Raw genomic sequence first — 12,033 nt, 5'->3', positions numbered from 1 at the left:
AAATTGAGCACAAATTAGTTCTCGCCGGAAATCGTGGGTTCAAAAACAGAGAGATGGGTTCAATTTGTTTCGTGGTCTTTAAATTTTCTGGGCAAAACTCGTGGGTTTTTTTTTGTGGATGCTTGCCGGAAGTACAATAGAGGTGGCTAGGTGGGGAGGCGAGCAGGGGCTGCAAGGTAGGTTGTTGTGTGGTGGCGAAATTGGTGGCGCCGGCGTAGTAGGTGGTGTTTTCCATTTTTAGGAGAGAGGAGAGAGAAAGAGGAGGAGTGATAAAGGAAAGTGATAAAATAAATTTTTAAAAAAAAAAATTTAACCTGTTAAACAGGTTAAAGGTCAAATGGATCTGTTGGAGAATGAAGGGTATAAAGGTTGGATTTTTGAGGAATAATCAAAAGGTTGGATTTTTATAAGGAAAAAGTTAAAAGGTTGGATTTTTCTTTTTCATTTTTCCTAAAAAATATGTTATTAAAAAAGTATGTTGATGGTGTCATGTAAACTAAATAATAAAATTTGATTTCCCTCAAAACAAAATTTTAGAAAGAAATGATGGAATTTGTTTATTTGAATAATCATGGTAAATAGGATAGTACACCTGGGGTGTGCATGGTGCCACTGTTGAATCCGAGTACTTCACCATTGTTGAATTCGAGTACTTCATCACCTCCTTCACAGAGGGACTCCTTCACTCCTCCATGAGACGCGTTCCTCAGTTCCTCTGATCCTCTCCTTTATCAATCAAGGTATCTTGCTTCTTAATTTATTTTCTTTTTTTTTTTTTCCGTTTTTTTACATGCTATTTTTATTTATTTTCGAATTCATCTGTTGTTAATTTTATTTTTAATTGCTTTCGTTTATTTTCGCTTTTTACATGCTAATTTTCAAATATTATTACTAATTTCTGATGTTAAATGTTGTTGTTTATGTTATTTTGCGGTTGTTTTTGCTAATCTTCGAATGTTAATGGTAATTTTTGTTGTTAAATGTTGTTTATGTTCTGGTGATTCTTGCTAATATTTGTTGTTTATTTCTGTTTTTCATGAGCATGCATGTTTTAATTTAGATCTTACTAGTTAGATCTAGTCTGATTTAGATCATATGCATGTTTTAATTATATTAGTGTTGTTTTGCTTTATAGGTTTGGCAGCAAGTAATGGCCACCCATGTTCAATTGGAAATGTTGTGTGATCAATTTTGAAGCTTGAGGTGGTGACCAAGGATGACGAGCACAACATCGCCCGATCTTAATCCTAATGAAAACCTTATTGCATCTTCTATTATTGTTTGAGAGCTATAATTTGTGTTATAAAAACCTTGTATCTTTTGAAACTTGGTTTGTAATTAGTTAATTATACTTTTTATTGGTTTGTAATCGTTAATTAGGATTGTTACTTTATTAGACTATGTTGTTTAATTTTGGTTCGGGTTCGGTCAATTTCAGGTCAAAGAAACTTGATTTTAACCCAAATAAAACCTGATTTTAACCCAAATAAAAAAATCAGGTCAAATAAGGTCAATTTGGGGTAGACTCGAACCCGAAAATATCAGGTTCAGCCGTTCAGGTTTGGATTTTCAACCCAAAAAGTTAAATAGATCAGGTTAGGGGGTAGCTGACCCGAAATCAGCTGACTCGAACACAAACCCTGTACACCGGTCCAAAACCGGACCGGACCTGAATGGACCGGGACCTGAATCCTTGATTTTTAAGGATCGGAGACCGGACTTGAATTAACAGGTTCGGTTCCGGTCCAGACCTGAAAAATCAGGTCCGGTCCGGTCCGGGTTTGGACCTGAATAGACCTGACTATTTTTTTTGATTTTTTTTTAAATAATACGAAAGTGCTAACCTGTTTAGACCTGTTTCGACCTGTTTGGACCTGATTGGACCTGTTTATGGACCTATTTAAACTTATTAAATAAAAAAAAGTAGTTTTACCGGTTTCAGGTCCGGACCTGAAATTTCCGGGTTTTACCCGGACCAGACCTGAAACCCGGAATCCTTGAATTTCAAGGACCGGGACCGGACCTGAATCTACAGGTTCGGATCAGGTCTGGTCCCAACAGGTCCGGTTCAGGTCGGTTTTCAGGTCCGGGCCAGTTTTTGTACACCCCTAGGTTCAGGTTTGGATTTTCAACCCAAAAAGTTAAATAGATCAGGTTCGGGTTGGGGGGTAGCTAACCCGAAATCAGCTGACTCGAACACAAACCCGACCCGTTCCGTTTGCCAACCCTAAGAGAGACTCGTCAAGGGATTTTGAATTGTGATATTTGTGATGGAAAATATAATTACATTAAGTGTTCTGAAATATAAATACTACTATTACAAAAATTGCCGAATAATTCAAACTTTTGTTAATTTGCTAATTGCAGCCATTTAAAGTTTGTAATTTGTAAATTGTAGCCATTTAAAAAAAGATTGCAAAAGTTCTTATAAATTGTAAATTGCAACCCAATTTAACTTTTTCATCGGTTTGCGTGTCAAAAAATATTCGGTTAAGGTTTTAGGGGCCATTTTAGCTCTTAAGGGTCTGAATTAAGCTCGAAATTAGCAAAAAATAACCTAAGTGCCTCATTTTGCGTAACAAAAATATATCGATTTGTGTGTAACTATTTTTTGCTGTAAAAACGAGGCACTTACGTTAATTTTTTGTCAATTCCGAGCTCAATTTGGAACCTTAAGGACTAAAATGGTCGCTAAAACTTTAACCGAACATTTTTCGACACGCAAACCGATGAAAAAATTGAATTGGATTGCAATTTACAATTTATAACAACTTTTGAGTTGCAATTTGCAATATTTACTTTAAAATGGCTGCAATATGCAAAATACAAAGTTTAAATGGCTGCAATTTGCAAATTTTTATTCTTATAATTCTAACTTTATACTTCATCGCACACAACAATTTCAACCGGTCATCCAACTTATTATTATTATTATTATTTTTTAATTCTTGACCAGTTACGTGGTGACACGTGTACATTAAAACCGCCAATTCAAGACTTGTTTAACATCACTTTTAAGGCTCGTTTGACATTGCTGTGGTTTTCTGTTTTTTAGTTTTTTGTTTTTTAAAATCATATGATATATGTTATATAATGAATCAAAAACTAGTCAAACTTATTAAAATCATGATAATTTTAAAAAATGACAACAAAAAAGTGGAAAACACCTTTTTCTTAAATTGTAAAAGTGTATGTTTTTTTTTGGTGTTCTACCCGGTTCACCCTTTAGGCTAATCCGGATTCGAGGATCAGTTCTGGGCGGTTAGGTTCCAATCCCCTCCCGATTATTATTGCGGGGGATCGAACACGAGTCATCCCTACCAAGTGTAATCCCAATCACCACTACACTAAAAAAAAAAAAATACTCATATTAATTGATATGACGTTTTATAATTGTAACACGTAATTAATGGATTAGGTAAGCCCGTAATGGTGATTGGTGCTTCTGTATACCAAGGGCCACTGTGGGCATGTTGAGAATAGTGAAGATGATTCATAGGCCACGTCAGCTTACAAGTTTGTTTTTACAAATCGTTTTTGTTATAACAACTTTTAATTAGTTAAAGTATTATTGCTGAAATAAATAGGCTCTTAAAGCCTTCTGTTAGAGATTCATTCATTCTCTTTCTTTTCATTCAAGTTACCTAAGAGAGTTTCTCTCTCTAAAACACTGAAGTTTTCTTCCAGATTCTTCAATGGAGTAGTTCTAGTTTTGCCTAAGCTTGAACTCTACGGATAGAGCAATGAGGCTGTAAATCCTTGGTGTTTTTTATTTATTTTTGTTCTTAGATTACTGCTACAATACTTTGATAGGGCATTTGAGCGTTTCTCATCAACCCTTTTTCAACCTGTTTAATGATGCTTTCTGTCCTTCACTTCTTTTTTGTTCTAGACTAGACTAAAGGCATCTAGGTATATATGTTCACATTCTTAATTTGGGTTCTTGGTTGGTTTGTGATGATGGTTTTTGCCTTTTTTTAATAAACAAAATTGTTAATGTCACAAACTTGTAATGTACTAATGTGTTATGCATTCTTATAATTATATCCCTGATTCGAAACTAGCCAATTCAATGCAAAGTTACTTATGTATACTCAAAATTATGTCAAAAAAGTGTAATGTATTATGTCTTATGTATTATGTTTATGTATACTTATAATTTTTAAAGTTCCTTCTATTGCAACTTTGATTCAATGCACTTTTATGCTCTATTTCTGATTTGATGTCCCAGTAAAAAAATAAGGACATTAAGTTTAAAAAAAAAAGGAAAAAATATAAACGTTGGGAAAGGAATTAGAATCCTTGACCTTAGGTAGACAAGTTAATGTTCCAACCACTAAGCTACTAGTAGATTTGAGTAGTATAATGTACTTTTTATTTAAATAAATTTTAACTAACTTTTTTTTTTTTTTTTTTTAAATGACACTATTGACCCGAACCTGACCCACTAACCCGAATTGCCACCCCTATCTGGGTCTGGATCATTATTATTTCTGGTTCTGGATGAGCTACTATTGTATTTCTACATGGCGCTTTGGTTTTAGTAAAACTTACTTGAATACTTTTTCACCACCAGATTACTATGTGAAGGTTAGTTCGATCCCCCAACCATTATAGTAGTTTTTAGTTTGTGTGCAATGCATTGACTTTGCTCTAACTTCAAAAATATGAACCATGATATAGGTCCTGCACTTAGGCCACCCTAGTAATTGAGAAGAGTAGGGAATACAAACAATGGCTTATCAATTTACATATTCTATTCACTCCATTCCAAATAATGAAGCGTTGATTTTAAGAGCATATACGGAGTAACATATACGAAGTACTGTTCCTCGTCTGAAAGGGGTTCCCACACGAATTTAGATTTAGGTGAATCGTCTAAACTCTCTGCACCAGCATCACTCTCTGCACCAGCACCACTCTCTGCCTCAAGACCAACCAAATTGATTCTCGAGAACAAATCATCAAACATTGCTTCATCAAGTATATCACGAACCACACCTACATCTTTTCTAGCTAAAAACAATCTCATATTCCCCTTCCACTTAATTTTTTTGATCAAACGCCTCCCAACAAAATAATCACCAAGATTTCTCACTCCCAGTTCATCATCTTTATTCAACTTCTTTGCAGCTACAGCCAAATGTCGATCAGCGAAGAGCCAGATACGAGATACAAGCAATTTAGTTTTCTGCAGTATTTTGGCATCGCGTGCTTGTTTTTCTGTTAACAACCTCAACCAGCGGTGGGCATGCCGTATACTATACCTGTTCATTATCTTCAATGCTGCAATTTTTTTGTAACTCCTCCGTAGCTTCTCTGCTTTGACTGACACGTGATACTGATGATGATACAGCATCGTACCTATATTTTCAAGTGTGAACTCCACTGGGAAATCAGTCCTGTCCATGGCGGTTTTAAGCATAGCATTCAATCCCCGGAATATTGCTTTATAACTCAAATTCTTAATCCTAAGCGTTGCTCCTTGCTGCTGGTACTGTTGGTGTTGCTGATACCACTGTTCGACAGTTGCCATGGCAGCTTGTGGTCGCCCAGCTGAACTAGTTGTTTGGTTATCTTGATCATAAACAAGCGAAGCAGAAGCTTGTGATGCCTGAGCTGCAATCTGAGTTTGATCTGCTACAGCTCCTGTGGATGTGCCATCCTGACAGCTTTGTAGATGCTCTTGCATCAGGCGGCGTACAATCAGAACACCACATCTGTTGCATAGACGTGGTGACTCCCCAAGTGAACAATTACCGTGGTGACTCCCCAAGTGAACAATTAGAGCAATGAAATATGCTATCAGACAAGGGACCTTGCCATGTACATCCAACCCTATTGTAGAGGCAAATGACTTGTATATTTCCAATGGTATCAGCCAAAGCCTTGTCTGACTCTAGCAGTGGCTGTAACAAAAAAAGAAACAAATCCACTATAAGAACTCTTCATATCCTCCATATAATTATATAACCAGTTGAAAACCAACTGTAATTAAAATAGTGAAGGCATCACACCTTGCAATTGGCTTCAGTCACCATGCATTTATGATAGGGGCAAGCATGTGTGTTGTTAACAGAAGTCAGACAAGGTTTGCAGTAAAGGTGAGTGCATGGCGCCTGCAAAGCTTCACTAGGGTAGACAAGAAGTTGACACACAGAACAGAAGTATTCTTTAGGAAGAGATTTAACATTTATAACTAGTTTTTTGGCCCGTGCGCTGCCCCGGGTCATTGTATGCATATAAAAATACTATATTAAAAAGGAAAAATTAGAAAAAATAATCCCAACTTTCATTTATTCTGGAATAATCCGAACTTTGGGGGGTCTTCTTTTTCTTCAATCCCAAATACCGGTTACCGGTTGAATGGGTTATTTATTTATTTTTTTTAATTAAAGTGACACGTGTCACGAATCAATTGGCTAAAAAAATTAAAAAAAATTTTTTTAAAAAAATTAAGAACAAAACCCACCAGCCCAAGCCCAACCACCTAGCCAATCCGGCAACCGCCCATGCCAGCCACCTACATACATTGGTGGTTTTATAAAAACAATATCGACCATTTGTTAATTATTAATTAATATGAAGTAACTAAATATTATATCGTATCATTAAAATTTCTTCTAGTAACAAATTTCTTAATTAAAAAAAAACCTTTATTTAAATTTGGGTTACACATTTTAATACTTAAATATAAGTGTATAACTTATACTAAAGGTTGAGTAATGGAAAAAAATGAAATTAATTTTATAATTATATTGTTGTCCAAAATATACACATATAAGTTGGCTATTAAAATTTTTGTATTTATGAACATGAATAACTCTTTTTAATACAACTTTATTATCATAAGATTTGTTGTTGGAGTAATGGTTAGAGTTTAACTTTAATGAAGATGAGGTCATGGGTTCAAATGCCTTTGAGTTTTAATATATATATATTGATGCAATCGGAGTAGATTCCCATGTTGAATACCTGTTATTCATTGAAATTAAATCGGAGGTCATGGTATCGGAGCCAAAATCATTCTAATCTCTAAAATAATTTCTACATCCTACATTCTAATCCCTACAATCAATTTCTACCATCAATTTACCAATTTTTTTTTTTTTTTTATTGGTTCGAATTTGGGATAATCCCCAATTCAATTTCTTCTAATTTATTTTTTGGTTGCTTCGTCAATCTTCATTAGTGGTGTGCGCACTACTGTACAACTTCTAATTTGGGATATTTCCCAATTAACTTTCTTCTAATTCAATATCACGCTCCTACTACTTGCACTCTATTGTTCTATTGTTCTTCAACTCTACTGCTACTTGATTAACAATGGTGAATGAAACTCTACCCACTGAAATTTTTCTGACTAAGCGACGTCAAAAGTCAGAGTTATTTTGTACCCATGCAAAATTACACACAAATCGAACAGCCTATAGTCCCTCGTACTCATCCTTCAAACAGCATTTATATGAACAAAATTACACACAAATCGAACAAATAACCATACAACCATCATTTCAAAAAGAATTAAAAGACGTTAAATAAAAATAAACAAGAAAAGAGAAAGAATCTCAAACCCTAGCATACAAAATACTACATAAAGCCTTCAGAATTTTCCATGTTAATCATATCAACGATACTCCTACAAAACGCACATAATCCCTCATATTCATCCTTCAAACAGCCCTTCCTTAAACACAACCCTATAATCCCTCATATTCATCCTTCAAACAGCATTTATATGAACAAAATTACACACAAAATCGAGCAAACATCACAAATAAAAGAAAGAATCATTCAACTCACATAGAAATAACACACAAAAATTAGACGGACAAATAGAGGAAGAAAGAGAGAAAGAAAGAACAGAAACTTACGGCGAGTTTTCCGACGATCGAAATGAAATGCAGCAGTGAAGAGAGTTCGCCGGAGAATTATCGGAGATACGCGACCGGAAAGAGGAGAGAGAAAGAATCAACTGAAGCTAACGTCGCCTTCGAGTTTTCCGACGATTGAAGCGAAGAGAATTCGCCGGAGAGTTATCGGCGATGACCCGGAAAGAGGAGAGAGAAAGAGTGGAAGACCGGAAAGTATGGGGAAGTGAAGTGAGAGAAAATGAGATTAATTTTTTTTTTTTTTAAGAGACGCTTATCATATTATTACTATTTGAATATCAAATTTTCAATGTTTTTTTTTTTAAGAAAAAATTCTCAATGTTATTAGCAATTTAGTATTGTTGTTTCCTCAAAAAATTACTCCTATTGTGCTTGTAAATTTCTTTTAAAATTTTATATTTGACTTTTAGGATATATAAAATGATTTTTTTATAAACGGGTTTTATAAAAAAAAAAAAAAAAAACAAATTGATTTTTCAAAAAAATTGGGTTTTCTTAAACAAGATGATGTGATTCAATAAAAAAAAAAAATTAATTATAATAATTTAAACCTTGATAATTTTTGAATATTTTGTAGTTTAACTTTGCGAGGAAAAAAAATTGCTACTCTTTGTCACACGTCACTAATGGAGAAATAATTGGACAAGGAAAAGGAAAAGCAAGGAGGTGAGATTGATTCAAGCCTTTCGAAGTACGCTTCAATTGAAAAGGGGGGTGAGTTTATTTCAGGCCGGCAGGGAAAGGGGTGGGGTTGGTAAGGCCGATGAGGAAAGGGATGGGGATGGTCAGGCCGGCGTGGAGACGCGTGGGGATGTATCCGACTGGCGGGGAAGGGGGTGGGCATGGCGAGGGACTAGTTCAAGCAGGTCGGGGAAGGTGATTTTTTTTTTTTTTTTTGTTAAAATTAAAAAAAATAATTTAAAATACATTATTAATTTTTTTAAAAAAATACGGAGTTTGACCAGTTAGAAGGTGACACGTCGAAAATATAGGATGCGGTTATTAGTTTCTATTTTTCCTTATTAAAGAATAATGGTTTTAATTGGGAAAAAAAAAAGCAAAATAATTTTTTTGATGTAAAAAGTAAAATATTTTTGGTTTTTTTTTTTTTTTTTTTTTTTACAACAGCGCTTGAAAAAATTCTTTAAATGTCTTGTTATTTAAATTTTTGGAAAACGAATATAAAATTTAGTTGCATAAGGTTTTAAAAAGATATTAGCATCTTTTGGGGTTTTGTTAAAGAACGATGATGTGATTTAAAAAGATTTTTGGGGTTTTGTTAAAGAACGATGATGTGATTTAAAAAGATTTTCTCAAAAAAAAAAAAATGCGATTTAAAAAGATAGTTATGATAGGCTTATGTTACTTGGATTTTCCATATAATGTTTCTCATCAATAAAGAGAAGAAAAAAGAAAGAAAAGAAAAGCTTGCATTCACTTGACAATTGACATTTATCATAAGCTTTTGAACAAAAGGAAAAGAATTATAGACCAATGTAAAATGGTCTAGTATTAGTATTGAATGATGAAGTGAACGATGAGGAAGATGGCCGATGGTGGTACCACCTTCTCGGCACTTGGTAACATGAAACAAACGCTCGAGGTCCTTAAGTTGAACCATAACATGTTTGTTAACCATATTAGACAACATAGTTTTCCTTAATTAGAGGTGATAATGTGCCCTCAACAAATTAAATTAACACACAATAAAAAAAAAAAATCATAGTTTCAAAATCAAAACAAACATTGAGACATTGAGTGGTCAAATAATATGCAATAAGTAAATCTTTTGTATCACCAATATAAGGAGAGAATTCAAAATACATAGATTCAACTTCCTCCGACAAATAATCCATCATTTCTGCAAAACATCAAAATAACGAAAAATAGCAAATTTTGCCATACCCGTCAGCAAATTAATTAATTATCTTACGTAACATATAAATTGCAGCTGTATATTCAACAAAACAAAAAAAAAAAAAAAAAAAAAAAAAAAATCAGTTTCTTTTATAATAGAACTTATAATAGAACTCCAAATCAGAAATAGAAAAGAAAGACTATGCCTTGAAATTCTCATATAAGAGTTGCCTCTAGCCTATACCCATCCCACATCCTTTTAAGGTGCATATCTTGTGCTTAAATAAATAAAATAAGGAACGAAAAACCTTGCTCACTATTAGGCCGGAATCGAGAAAAAAAAAATGAAATATGGGTTTAAAGATACCTGTCGTAGCAACACTGCTTCTTGGGGGGCAACTTGGAAAGCGCATCATACTTAGTAGACGAAGGGGTTGTTTGTCAGTTTAGAATAATTATCCCAGAATTGCAGCAATGACCAACAGTATAGACAAAATCTTTAGAATATGCTTCATTCAATATATTGGCAAAATAAAAATTAAGTACTGAACCAAAGATCACCCACTTTAGTAAAAACAATCTTTAGAATATGCTTCATTCAATATATTGGCAAAATAAAAATTAAGTACTGAACCAAAGATCACCCGCTTTAGTAAAAACCATCTTAAAATTCAGATTGTTAAGAAGAATATAGGATAAAAAGGCATTATTTCATTCAGATAAGCAAGCCACACTGCATAAGACAAGCTACAAGCTAAGGGACGTAGTCAGAGATAATCCCAGCAAATTTCCATGTCCATTTTAAAAATTGTACTCAAAGCCCTTGCGCAATGTTCAGAAATCATTTGGCAGCTAAAAATGTGTTAAATTCTAAGAAAATCTTAGTAGATAAGGCTACATGCCTACATCTATGAAGGAAAGCAACCCTCTTACAATCCTAAATAAGACTCCATCCCAAAGCAAAAGACAAGCTAATTCTAATCAGTGTGTTAGGATTTCATAGGTTAGTTACAAAATGATCAATACAGAACAGAGGGAAAAAGACATTTAGTCATTAAGATAACTAGATAACCAAGCCAAAATACACAGGACAAATGAAAGGATATAGTCGAAAGTAAACCACATAATGGCCTTATGCTAATTATTGTCAATTATTGAATAAACTATTGCCATCAGATTCTAACAAATTTCATGCCATTTTAAGAAATGAACTCAAAGCCCATGTGCAATGTTCAAATATCATCATTTGGCAGCTCAAAATGTGTTAAATTTTGAGAAGATTGAAAAAGGGGTTTGGGCTGCATCCATGAAGTAGGAGAGGCAACCCACTTACAATACAAATTCTGAATCCAAAAATAATTTAAAAGTAAACAAAAAATTCGAAGAAAAAGAAGTTACAACAAAGAAGCGTTTAGATTAATCGTCAATCACCTATTCAATAGAAAGTAAAAAATCAGCAGTAATTCCGAAACCTTTTTTTCCCCTATTATTAAAAATATTACAAACAACTAATCCTCAATCACCTAAATTCCTTAATTCACTCAATTTAGATTAATCTTTGCTTCGCGTTAGTCATGACAAAGCTCAAAGCCTCAGTTCCACATTGATACAAAAGAATAAAGGATCAATTGTATAAGATAGAACATCAACTAATATCTAGTTCATTAACAAACTCACAATCAGTATAACACTCTAAATTAAGTAAACCCCCCAAATTGACTTGTTAGATCATACACAGTAAACATTTTAGGGTAAATTACCAACAAACAACCGAGTATTCAATAAACAACACTTGCTAATTGGAAATTTTATAATTTTTACCCATCTATCAGAAATTCCAGACTAAAGGTAAATTAAATTTGGGTATTTTATAAAAATATTAAGCTACTACAAATGAATTGAGAGATTAAGGGTAAATTGAGAAAATAAAGAAAAAGACCATAACTTCATACCACAACATAATATGCTTCTCGATGTCATATGCTTTATTTACCATCCTTTAGTTGATAATCTCATATTCCAGAACTTTTAGAAAAACATTATTTCACATCAGTGTTATTCACTACAAAAAACAACTAAATCACAAACAATAAGTAAAATCCCTTATCGCTTACAAATTGCAAAAACCAACCTAATTAAAGCCTAAATCAAACAAATGATGAAAAAAAAAATCCTGGTAAACAAGAGCATTTCATTGTAACTCACCTGGTAAGACCCTGGTTCAAGACTATCAAGAGCATTTCATTCCTTTTAGCAAAAAAAATTAGTAAAAAAAAATAAATAG

The sequence above is a fragment of the Chenopodium album genome, chromosome 3 (genome assembly GCF_948465745.1).
Source record: "Chenopodium album chromosome 3, dcCheAlbu1.1, whole genome shotgun sequence".
Taxonomy (NCBI): domain Eukaryota; kingdom Viridiplantae; phylum Streptophyta; class Magnoliopsida; order Caryophyllales; family Amaranthaceae; genus Chenopodium; species Chenopodium album.
This window is presented reverse-complemented; position numbering follows the sequence as displayed.